This window comes from Elephantulus edwardii, unplaced genomic scaffold (genome assembly GCF_000299155.1).
Source record: "Elephantulus edwardii isolate Elephantulus edwardi_28Jun2011 unplaced genomic scaffold, EleEdw1.0 scaffold00074, whole genome shotgun sequence".
NCBI lineage: Eukaryota > Metazoa > Chordata > Mammalia > Macroscelidea > Macroscelididae > Elephantulus > Elephantulus edwardii.
The window spans coordinates 770,802-782,948 of NW_006399824.1; the positions used below are offsets into that span (position 1 = coordinate 770,802).

The window sequence follows — 12,147 nt, forward strand, 5'->3', positions numbered from 1 at the left end:
GTGACCACCCCAATGAGCTCAAGTGTTTAGGCGATGACGAGGATAGCACGGGATAGGAAGGGGCTCAGATCTGTTGTTCATAGGGTCACTATGAGTCATATTCGACTCAATGGCACCTGACAACAACAGACATCTTGAAGACCCTCTCTGCTTTGATAGCATATTTTCTGCTTTCCTGGTCACACCTTGATCTAGACACTGCAGACACAGTCAGACCATCCTAGCCTTCAGCATACTGGGATTCATTGTCCTGTCCACTCTGAGTGACCACTCACCCAGGTCACCCTGAAGGGACTCTCATTGAGGTGATACTCCCTTGGGTAGCCTTCCATGGAGGTTGTGGGCCTCTCCTCCCCACCCTGCCCTGTCCCCCCACCTCCATGTCTGAAGCAATGACTTTCAGGTTAGAATCTGATCCATCATCCTGAAAAGGGAAGAGAAATTGAGGCATACGGCCAGACTGAATGACTCATGAAGCAATCATCTTCCCCGACCCACCCAGCAAGGCACCCACTGAAACCCTTTCTGAAATACAAGCTGCTCTAGTCCCATGTAAGGGTGACATCCAATAGCCCCCTTCCATCAAGCCTTGTCCTCTGCAAGAAATAGAAGGACCATTTCTCCTCATTCCTTGAGCCTAATTAGGTTAAACGCGACCCCAAATGAACAGGGCAAAAGACTAAAGGAAAAAATCTAGTGGAAATGTGGTTGCCCAGTTTCAGGAAGCTTCAATCTCCGCTTTTAATCCCGAAAATGAGTCCTTGCTCTTTTTCTGTACAGAGGCTAAGGGAGTAGGAGAGTCCTCTCAGCCCCTCTCTGTTTGCCATGGCAGGGCCCTTCAGGGCTCTGAACCCAGGGGACCCAGGAGAAAGCCTTAAATTGTCACTCATTTTCTGAAAGTGGTGACATTTGACTTGGAGCCACTGGGCTCATGTCTAGGGCCCAGCATGTGATCTGGCTGAATCACATGGCCCCCAGGAAGCTGTCTCAGCTGCTCGGGATGTGTGTGTGTGTGTGTGTGTGTGTGTGTGTGTGTGTGTGTGTGTGAAAAGGATGAGAGTTCATGTGACCCAGGCCACCTGGGCCTGTGGTTTTCAGGGTGTTTCCTCCAGGCCAAGATTCTAGGAGGGGGACCTGGGGTGAAGAGGGAATGAAAAAAAGACTAAGGGGCTGAAGAAGGCGAGCTGGTGTTGTCCCCTCTGAGATTAGCTAAATTAGGCATGTGGCGATCACCCCTCCCCAACCCTGTGTGTCTAAGATTTTCATAAAGCCCTGGGGTGGAAGTGGGCCCGTTTACTTCCCTTTTTATACATTTTCATGTTTTCTCAATTTTTTGACAGTGAGCATGTACTGCTCTGGTAATCAGGGGAAAGAAAAATACTTGTCATTACTGTGTTTTGCTTCTACTTCGGAGCCTATTAACATGGTGAAAATAGTTGTTATGTGGCTGGAGATTCAAATCCACTTGAGGGTTTCTCAAAAGAAAGTCCTGGGGATCCAGTTCTGAAAAACCCTTCCGTGTAGCATGGTTCTGCTCGGTCGCACACCGAGTGCCCAGGAGTCAGCGCCATCTCCATGGCAACTGGAATGAGGTGGAACACTGCCCTCTTGGGAATGTACACTCTGCTGGACAGTGGGAAGAACATCTGTATGAGAGCCAGGTAGATCTGGGCTGAAATCTAGGCCTTACCATTTACTAGCTCTGTGTGTATATTTTAGCAAGTTAACCTAGTCTCCTAGTCTCTCTGAACACCAAGTCCCTTACATAATTACACTGTTGTTACTGTGTACCACATAGTTGGAACCAACTCATAGCTGACCCTCCAGCAGGTTTTCAGAGGCAGTTAATCACATGGGAGGAGATTGCCCATCCTTCTCCCATGAAGCAACTGATGGCCTTGAACTATGTTCTTTCAGGATTATAAGGTAGCTTTTGCCACTAAGCCACCAAAATTACACTGGTCAATCTTATTGCACATTAACCACAGACACTGTTCCAATAATTTTACATGCATTCTTGTTGCTGCGTAGTGTCAAGTTGGAACCAGGCCATAGCTGACCCTCCAGCAGGCTTTCAGAGGCAATACATTTCATGGGAAGAGATTGCTCATCTCTCTCCTGCTGAGCAGCTGGTGGATTCCAACCATGTACTTGTGAGCTGGCAATGTAATTCCTTACCGCTAAGCTACCAGAGGCCCCAAATTTCATCCTCAAAAAAACCTTATAAGGAACTTTTGCTGTTGGGTCAATTCTGACTCACAGAGAACAGAGTAGAGTTTCTAAGTCTGTAATCTTTACAGAAGTGGACTGCCACATCTTTCTCTCTCAGAGCAGCTGGAGTTTGAAACTCTGGCTTTTTTGCTTAGTACCAGGGTGTTTTATTCACTGTGCTATAAGAGCTCTTAATCCTCTATCTACCCTTTGTCATGAACACAGTTCTGACCCATAAGTGACCCTCCAGTGATTTTCCAAGGCTTTAATCTTTATAAGAGGAGACTGCCTATTTTTCTCCCATCCTGCAGCTTGTAGATTTGAACAACCAATCTTTCATTTGACAGCCTGATACATTATATGTTACGCCACCATGTCGCCTGTCTAGCCCTATAGGGAAGTTGCTACTATAATCACCATTTTACAGTTGAAGAAACTGAGGAATGAAGGGGTTCAATCTCTTGTTCAGGCTACTCAATCATGGCAGATTGGGGCTGGAGCCCAGGCTGCGTGGCCTCAGGGCCTGGCTGCACCCACCAACTTATTTGTATTGGGCTCCTAGACTCAAAGGACCTCTAAAAGTGAGTACAGAGGACACAGAACATGGCACACAGGACCACAGTGATTCCCCTTCTCATCACAGGCTGGGAGTGAGACCAGGTACACGCCCATGGTGCTTAGGGGTGCCATGTTATCGCAGTGTTTGAGAGCTGCATGAGGCCTGGACAGTGGGTATCCCAATTTCTCACAGTTCCATCAGTGATGGGACACCACAACAGAGAGAGGCTGTACCTTGGCCAAGATCACAGCTCAGTGGTGAGCTGGAACCTGGAACCAGGCCCTCTGGCTTCTATCAGGGCCTCTTCTCTGGACATGACCTCCAAGTGGACGAGTATGGACACCTGTGTTGAGCATCAGCATTTCTGGGCACAGGCTAGGGTGTTGCTGGGAGAACCTGTGGGCTGTAGGCAAACTAAGGAAACAAAAGCCCCAGCCCGCAGCTGTCAGTCAGCAGCTGGTGGTGGAGGCTGGTGACAAGGGCTGGGTCTGCCTCCCCTTCAGTGTTGACATCACTACAGTTCCTGCAGCCACTGCAGACTTTGCCCCCAGCACAGGGCCGAGGGGACTATGGTGTTGGTGCCATGGTGGTTAAACGTCGGGGCCAGGGGGAGCAGAGGGCCGTGGTTCTAGCAACTAGTTGCTGCTGTTGATAGAAGCCATTGAGTCAAGTACAACTCATTATGACTTTATATGAACGATGTATCTAAACCCTGTCCTATCCTGTGCCATCCTCATCATCTCTGACACGCTTGAGCCCATTGTTGTGTCAGTCCATCTCATTGAGGGTCTTACTCTCTTTAGCTGACCTCTACTTTTTTAAGTATAATCCCCCCCTCCAAGGAATACTCTTTCCTAGCAACATGCCCCAAGTGTATGAGATGAAGTTTCACCATCCTTGCCTCCAAGGAGCCTCTGGATGCACATTTTCCAAGACATATCTGCTTGTTCTTTTTGGCAGTCCCTGGGTAAATGATGATAGTTATAGAAAGGCCTCAGACCTTTCGTTCATAGGGTCGCTGTGAGTCATCCTCAACTCAATCAATGGCAATCAAGAACAACAACAACAACATGGGATATTCAGTACTCTTCTCCAACACCAAATTGTGAAACCCATGAAGGGGAGGTAGCTTTGGGGAATAATTACTTCTGCGGGCACATAAGGCCCCAAAATAACTCCTTCCATTTTATGTTTCCATTTGAAGAACCCTCTGCTTCACTCTCTAAAGTAAAAGGAAAGAAAATGTCCACACCGTAACCATGTAGATCCTCCTGCTTCCTGTCTGTGGAGTGCTGACTAGCTGCGTGGTAGCCTCAGGCTAGCCACATCAAACTGAATTCAATTCCTCTCTTCCTCAGAAGGTCCTACCAGAAGGTACAAATGTCCTTATAGTCTGTAGATGAGGAGGCTACGGCTTGGTAATTGTCCTAGGAGCTCACAATTAACATAGCAAACCATGGAGCCAGGATGCACCCTGATTTCTCTTCCGGGGTGATACTAATGATTTGCTCTCAGTCACTAACCCACTGACCTCGATGGTGGTTCTAACTTAAGCAGGGATGCCACAGAAGAAAGGCCTGGTGATCTGTTTGTTGTTGTTGTTATGTGCCGTCAAGTCACCTGTGACTCACAGTAACCCTACGTAGAACATCCCTAACCCTGCTCTATCCTGAGCCAATCTTATTGTCTCTGGCACACTTACCCCCATTACCCCAGTAACTGAATCAATCCATTACATCAAGAATCTTCCTGTCTTGCGCTGTCCCTCCACCCTCCAAAGCATGACGTCCATCTTCAAGAACTGGTCCTGCCTTGCAACATGCCCAGAGTATGTCAGACGAAGCTTCAGAATCCTTGCCTCCAAAGAGCAGGTTGTTGTTGTTGTTGTTAAATTCCGTCGAATCACAGGCAACTCATAGCGACCCTATGAAGGAGAGTCCTCAACGCTTGGGTGTCTCTCATCCTCTCTCCAGGTTCATAGGGCTTCCAGAGGCAAGCTATTACAGAAGTGGATGCCACTCCTCCTTCCAAGCTTGTTTTAATCGAGGAGCTCCACCCCACTCTGTCTGCATTGGGTAACCAACCATTAATACATTTGACACATCAGTGTCACAGTGTTCAACCTCACAACAACCACAAGTGACTGCTGTATGACAACTTGTACACCAGGACTATATGACCTAGAGGAATTGTCAGATTACAGACAAGAAAACCTATGGGGCATTTCTATTCTGTAGCATGTGGGGCCAACACGTGTCAAAGCTGACCCAACAGGAACAAGTTTTCAGTTCCATGCTTCCCTTGAGACATTTCAGTGCCCAGATTGTCTATGAATTTTTAAAATTTTTTTAGAGGAAGATAGTTTCTTTCTTCTTCCTTTTTCAAAACAGCCCTACTGAAATGCAAGATTAAAGATAATAAAAGATATTTAACTATTAAAGATAATTAAAGACGTAATTCACTCATTTAAAGCATAAATCTTCACTGTTGTGATTCAGCATCACAATATTAGGACATTCTCCTTACTCTACAAAGAAATCTTGTATCATTTATCTGCCACCTCCTTCCTTCCATTCCCACGTCATAGCCCTAGGCAGACACTAGATGTCTTTTTGTCTTTAATGATTTGTCTATGGACATTTTGTATCAATGGAATCATTCAAATGTGACCTATTGTGTCTAACTTCTTTCACTCAACATAATATTCTATTGTATGGATAGAGCACGTTGTTTATCCATTCATCAGCTGATGGACCTTTGGGTCGTTTCCAATTCTTGGGTATGATAAGAAAAGCTACTTTGAACACTGTGTACAAGGTTTTGTGTGGGCATGTGTTTTCATTTCCTTTTGGTACGTATCTAGGTGTGGAATCCTTAGCTTTATGTTTAAGTGACTGTAAGATTGCTTTCCAGCATGCCGGTGCTCCATTTTCCATTCCCATCAGCAATAAATGAGGGTTTCAAATTGCCACTTTCTATTCTCTGTCCTTTTCATAGTAGTCAACGTAGTGGGTGCCTCATTGTGGTTTTGGTTTGCATTTCCCTACTGACTAATGAAGACGAATGTATTTTAGGAAGAAGTATACATCATTCAGATTGGAGGGAGATTCATTTACAACTTGAGATAAGTCACTGACATAATTTTCTTTGCTGAAATCAAAGAAGACTTGAAGCACTTAGTGATGAAGAGCCTTCAGGATCATTCTAAAAACCTAACATAAAGAAAACAAAAATCCTCACAACTGGACCAATAAACAGCATCATGATAAATAGAGAAAATACTGATGTTACCAAAATTTCATTTTACTAGGATGGACAGTGAACACCATGGGAGTAGCATTCAGGAAGGTGAAATCATCTTTAAAATGTTAAAAAGCATAGCTGTCACCTTGAGGACTAAGGTGCGCCTGAACCAAGCCACATTATTTTTAATTGCCTCATGTAAGAGCAAAAGCAGGACAATGAAGAAGAAAGACTGAAGAGGAGCTGATACCTTGACTTATATACTATTGACTTTGAGAAAATAAACAAATGTGTCTTAGAAGAAGCCAGTCAGAATGTTCCTTCCATAGAAAAAAGAATGATGAGACTTTGCCTTATGTATCAGGAGGAATAAGTGAGACTTTTTATTAAGAGTGTCCAGTCCCCTGAGAATATCATAGTTGAAAAAGTAGAGGATTAGCAAAGAAGAGCAAGACCCTAAAAAATGGATTAACACAGTGACTGCAGCAAGGACCATGAGGATCATATGGGACCGAGAAGGGTTTCATCCTGGTGTGTGTTGGGCCGCTATGTGTTGGAACCAAATTGATGGGCCTAGCGACAACCGACTAAGGATGTTGACCATCTTTTCATGAGCTCATTTGCCTTTTTCAGTTTGTTCTTCAGTTTTCTCAGCTTAATAAATGCCCTGTGAGTTCTTGCCTTTTTATTCTCCAATTGCAGCACTCTGCATATTCCCTTAGAATACTTTACTTTGTCTTCTCGAGCTGTCCTTTGAAACCTTCTGTTCAGCACTTACACTTCAGTATAAAAAAAAATCCAGAATGCATCAAAGTAAGATGGAGGTAATACACAGAGTCACTGTCCCAGAAAAAATTGACTGACACTGAAAATATTCAGAAAGTATCATATGAACAAAAGCTCATGGTAATGAAAGAAGACGTTGAAGCTGCAATGACGGTATTGGCAAAGTATAAGGCTCCAGGAATCGATGGGATACCATCTGACATTTTTTTAACTAACTGATGCAACATTGCTTGTACTCAACAGTCTAAGCCAGGAAATGTGGAAGACAGCTGTCTGGCAGACTAGACTAGATCCATATTTATTCCCATTTCAGGGAAGGTGATCCAATAGAGTGTGGAAATTATTGAACAGTATCAATTATATCAGATGCAAGCAAAATGCTGATGAAGATAATTTTAAAAAATGGCTAGAACAGTTCATAGATAGGAAATTTCCAGAAGTTAAAGCTGGATTTAGAAGAGGCTATGGCACCAGGGCTATCATTGCTGATGTCAGATGGATCCTGGCTGAAGGGAAGGAATGCAAGAAGAATGTCAATGTTTTATTGACTCTGCAAAGGCATTTAACTGTGTGGATCATAATTAAATTATGGCTAACCCTGAGAAAAATGGAAATCCCAGAACACTTAATTGTGACCACGAGTCTGTGAGAACAGAGCAAGGAAACACTACATGGTTTAAAAGTAAGAAGGGAGTACATTAGGGTTGTTTGCTCTCTCCATACCTATTCAAGTTGTATAGTGAGCAAAGTATTCAGGATGCTGGACTCTATGAAAAGGAATGTGGCATCAGGATGGGCAGAGGACTCATAGATAATCCATGTTATGCAAATGACACAACCCTGCTTGCTGAAAATGAGAAGTACTTGAAACACTTGCTGCAAAAGATCATGGAATGCACCCTTCAATGTGGATTACATCTCAATCTGAAGAAAACAAAGATTTTTACCACTGAGCTGATAGACACCATCATGTTAGATAGAGAAAAGATTGAAGTTGTCAACTATTTCATCTTACTAACATCCACAATTAACACTCTGGGCACTAGGAGTCAGGAGATTAAAAGATGTATTGCATTGGGAATGTACTGCATTTGGGAACCTTTCCAAATTATTGAGGAGCAATAATGTCAGCTTGAAGACTAAGGTACATCTGATTCAAGCCATGGTCTTTTCAATCACTTGCTATGCATCTGAAACCTAGACAATGAACAAGGATGATAGAAGAATAATTGATGCATTTGAGCTGTGTTGTTAGAGTCCCGAATATTTTTCCTTTATGAATCTTTAGCAGACAGCCAATTATTCCTACTAGCTGTTACATAATTCTGGTTTGCTTCTGTTGCAGTTGTTATGTGCCATGGAGTTGACTACCACTCATATCAACCTTATGAACACTAGCTCTGATCCCTCCTCCTCTTGAGCCAATCTCACTATCTCTGACACACCTAGTAAATCCATCTCATCTAAGGTCTCCTTCTGCTCTGAACTACAACCCTTCCAAGCATGATGTCCTTCTCCAAGGACTAGTCCCTCCTGACAATATACCCAAAGTATGTGGGATGGAGCTTCAAAATCCTTGCGTCCAAGGAGAAATTTGTTTTTACCCTCTCCAGAACAGACCTGTTCATTCTCTTGGCAATCTACAGTATGTTCAATACTATTCTCCAGCACCATAAGTCAAAGACATCAATTCTTATTCTGTCAACCTTAGCCATTGTCCAGCTCTTTGATGCATAGTAAGTAATTGCAAAGAGCATGACCTAGATCAGTTGCACCTTCATCTCTAGACTGACATCTTTGCTGTTCAGCACTCTGGAGAGTTTCCTAACAGCAGACTTTCCCAATGCAACTTCTCTTTCGATTTTCTGACTTCTGGTGCCAAGAGTACTGATTGTGGATATAAGCAAGATGGAATTGTTAAGAGTGAGATTGTAATCATGTAATGTAATCATTGTAATCATGATGCAGTCAATTGGCCTGGTAATGAGAATCTTTGTTTTATTGATGTTAAACTTCATTTCATATTGAATACTCCAGTCCTTGGCCTCCTGCAATAAATGCTTCAGATCCTCCTCAGTTACCTTCTACAGGATCTAATCTCAATGAGATTTAGTAAGTTCCTTTCATACAATTCCCTAAATTCTTCCAAAGACTTCCTCTGCAAATATAATAAAATACACAATACAGGTAACCTCATATTTACTATATATTCAAATTATGATGAATTCCACTTATGTTTGCACTAGAACTCCATTCACACACTGTTACAGTGTGTATATATGTTTATACATTTGTATATCATGTTTAGAGAGCTCAGGTGGCCTAATTGGTAGAAAGCTGTCCTGCCAACCCAAAGGCACAAGGTTCAAACCCGCTCAGTGCTCCTTAGAGGAAAGTTGGACAATCTTCTCCCATGAATTTACTGCTTTTGAAAAACACACTGGAGGGTCACCTGTGAGTTGGTTCTGACTCGACAGCATATAACAATAGCGTGCAATGTTTATATTTAATGCATCCTATCCACAAAGACAAATGAAGACAGAATTCAAAATTTAATTGTTATCTTTTTGTTGTATGTTTTTTAAATTTTTTAATATTATTTGGATTTATTTACAAGTTTAAACACATTGTTTTCCACAAAAGATCCTTCCCATTTCCTTCACCCCACCTACCCATTGAATTGTGCAACCCTATGATTAACAACCTATTCCCCCAGTCTCATCCCTCTATTTCCACCCTCCATGATACTTGTTTTTATAGTTTACTATTGGGGTGCAATATTTATGTGCTATTTGTAGTATGGAGAAATGACTTGCATGTTGCTGCTTACTTTACTATTAGGTGCTTGCTTGTTTATAGCTTGCTGTTAAGAGTTCAGCACTTGACAGTCTGTTGCTGTACTCAGATGACTCATATGTTATTGTGATGCTGGAATCTATGCCACCAGTGTCTCAGGAACCAGCAGGATCACCCATGGTGGACAGGTTCCATCAGAAAATCCATATCTAAGACTGACTAGAAAGCAGGATTGACCATCCACTTCTGAAGAAAAGGTCTTTGAAAACCCTATAAACAACAAAAGAACACTGCTTGACATAGCCTTAAAGGTAGTGTCCTTAGAGGCAGTAAATTACATGAGGAGAGATTGCCCACTCTTCTCCTATGGAGCATCTGATGGACTCGAAGCACATAATTTAGGATTGCCACTGAGGTCAGTCGAAATAAGGTGAAAAATTTGCAAACATCCATTTGCATTTGGAACATGGATTGTATAAAGTACAAATGTGGGGGAAATGGAAATTATAAAAAATGAAACAGAATACATAAAGATTGACATTTTAGGCATCAGTGAGTTGAGATGGACTGGCTTAGACTGCTTTGAATCAGATAATCATATGATCTATTCTGCTAGGAATGAAAAATTGAGGAAGAATGGCATTCATAGTCAGAAAGGTCATTTCAAAATCTATCCTGAAGTACACAACACTGAGAGACAGGATACCATCCACACACATACAAGGCAGATCTGTTAGTTTAACTAGTATTCAAATAAACCCACCAATAACAAAAGCTAAAGATGAGGAAATTGAAGATTTCTATCAACTTCTGTAATTGAAAATTGGCCAAACATGTAATCATAATACGTTAATAATGATTGGTCATTGGAATGTAAAAATTGGAAACAAAGAGGGACTGGTAGTCAGAAATAAAAGAAATTTGACAACAGAAATAAGGCTGGAGAAGGCATGATTGAATTTGGTACTAGTCATTGCAAACACCTGTAAAAAACCCAACACACTAGTGGTGACTATATACAGTGGCCCTCACTTGATGGATTATACAGGAATCATATGGACTATAATTGTGGAAATAATCATTGTAGAAGCTCAATATCACCAGTCAAAACCACACCAGGTGCAAGTACTCATGTGCAGGTTCAAGTTGAAGTAAATAGAATTAAAATAAGGCAAAAATAACCAAAATATGACCTTTAGTCTCTCCGATCTGAACTTAAGAGCCATCTGAAAATCAGGTTTGAGACGCTGAACACTACAGATTGAAGGCAGGATGTTGTCAAGGAAACCATCCATGCAGAGAGCAAAATGTCATTGTTAAGACAGGGAAGAAAGAGAAGGCCAATATGAATGTCACTAGAATGTCAAGAAGCCAACACAATGGGAAGAACTGCCAAAGTAAAAGACATGAATAGAAGATTTCAAAGAACAGTGCAATAAGACAAAGCAAAGTACCATGAAGGAATGTACAAAGAGCTGAAGTTGGAAAACAAAAAGGGAAGAATTCATTTGGCATTTCTCAAGCTTAAAGACTGAAAAACTAATTCAAGCCTCTAGTTGCAATACTGAAGAACGCCATGGGCAAAATTCTAAATGTTCTAGGAAGCATCAAAAGGAGATGAAAGGAAGGCACTCAATCACTGTACCAAAAAAGAACTTGTGGACACAATAATTTCAAGAAGCAGTGTATCAACCCTGGTGATCAATGGGGTGACAGATGTCGCAGCCAGATCACCCTCACAGCTGCCGTCATCGCGGGCTCCGTCTTCTTCCTGCTGTTGCCAGGACTCTCCACGGCCGGTGAGAAGAAGAAGGGGCCCAAAGTCACTGTCAAGGTGTTCTTTGACCTATGGATTGGAGATGAAGATGTAGGTCGAGTGGTCATTGGTCTTCTTGGAAAAACTGTTCCAAAAACAGTGGATAATTTCATAGGTTTAGCTACAGGAAAGAAAGGGTTTGGCTATAAGGACAGCAAATTCCATCGCGTGATCAAGGACTTCCTGATCCAGGGCGGAGATTTCACTCGAGGAGATGGCACTGGAGGAAAGAGCATCTATGGTGAACTGATGAAAACGTCAAGCTGAAACACTACGGGCCTGGCTGAGTCAGCATGGCCAACACAGGCAAGGACACCAATGGCTCACAGTTCTTTATCATGACAGTCAAGACCTCCTGGCTCGATGGCAAGCACGTAGTGTTTGACAAAGTTCTAGAAGGAATGGATGTAGTCCGCAAGGTGGAGAGCACCAAGACAGACAGTTGGGACAAGCCGCTGAAAGATGTGATCATTTCAGACTGTGGCAAGATCGAGGTGGAGAAGCCCTTTGCTATCGCCAAGGAGTAGGAGCTGGGAACCTCTTTCCGTTGAGGGACCTTCTGTGTGATACGGCTGGCCCCGCCACAGGGCTCCGGCTACACGGGCCCCAGTGCTGGCATCTGGCAGTGGACCCGCATCCCCACGTTCCACAGGCCCAGTTTTGTAACAAATTCCTACCAAGGCTGACCAATAAACAAAGGTGGGTTTTTTTTTTTTTTTTTAATTAAAAAAAGAAA

The 12,147-nt window shown here is 42.7% G+C and overlaps 1 pseudogene; it reads left to right on the top strand.

Moving 5' to 3' along the window:
- Positions 1–2,145: 2,145 nt before the first annotated feature.
- LOC102858500 lies at positions 2,146–11,938 on the top strand (annotated as a pseudogene).
- Positions 11,939–12,147: the final 209 nt, after the last annotated feature.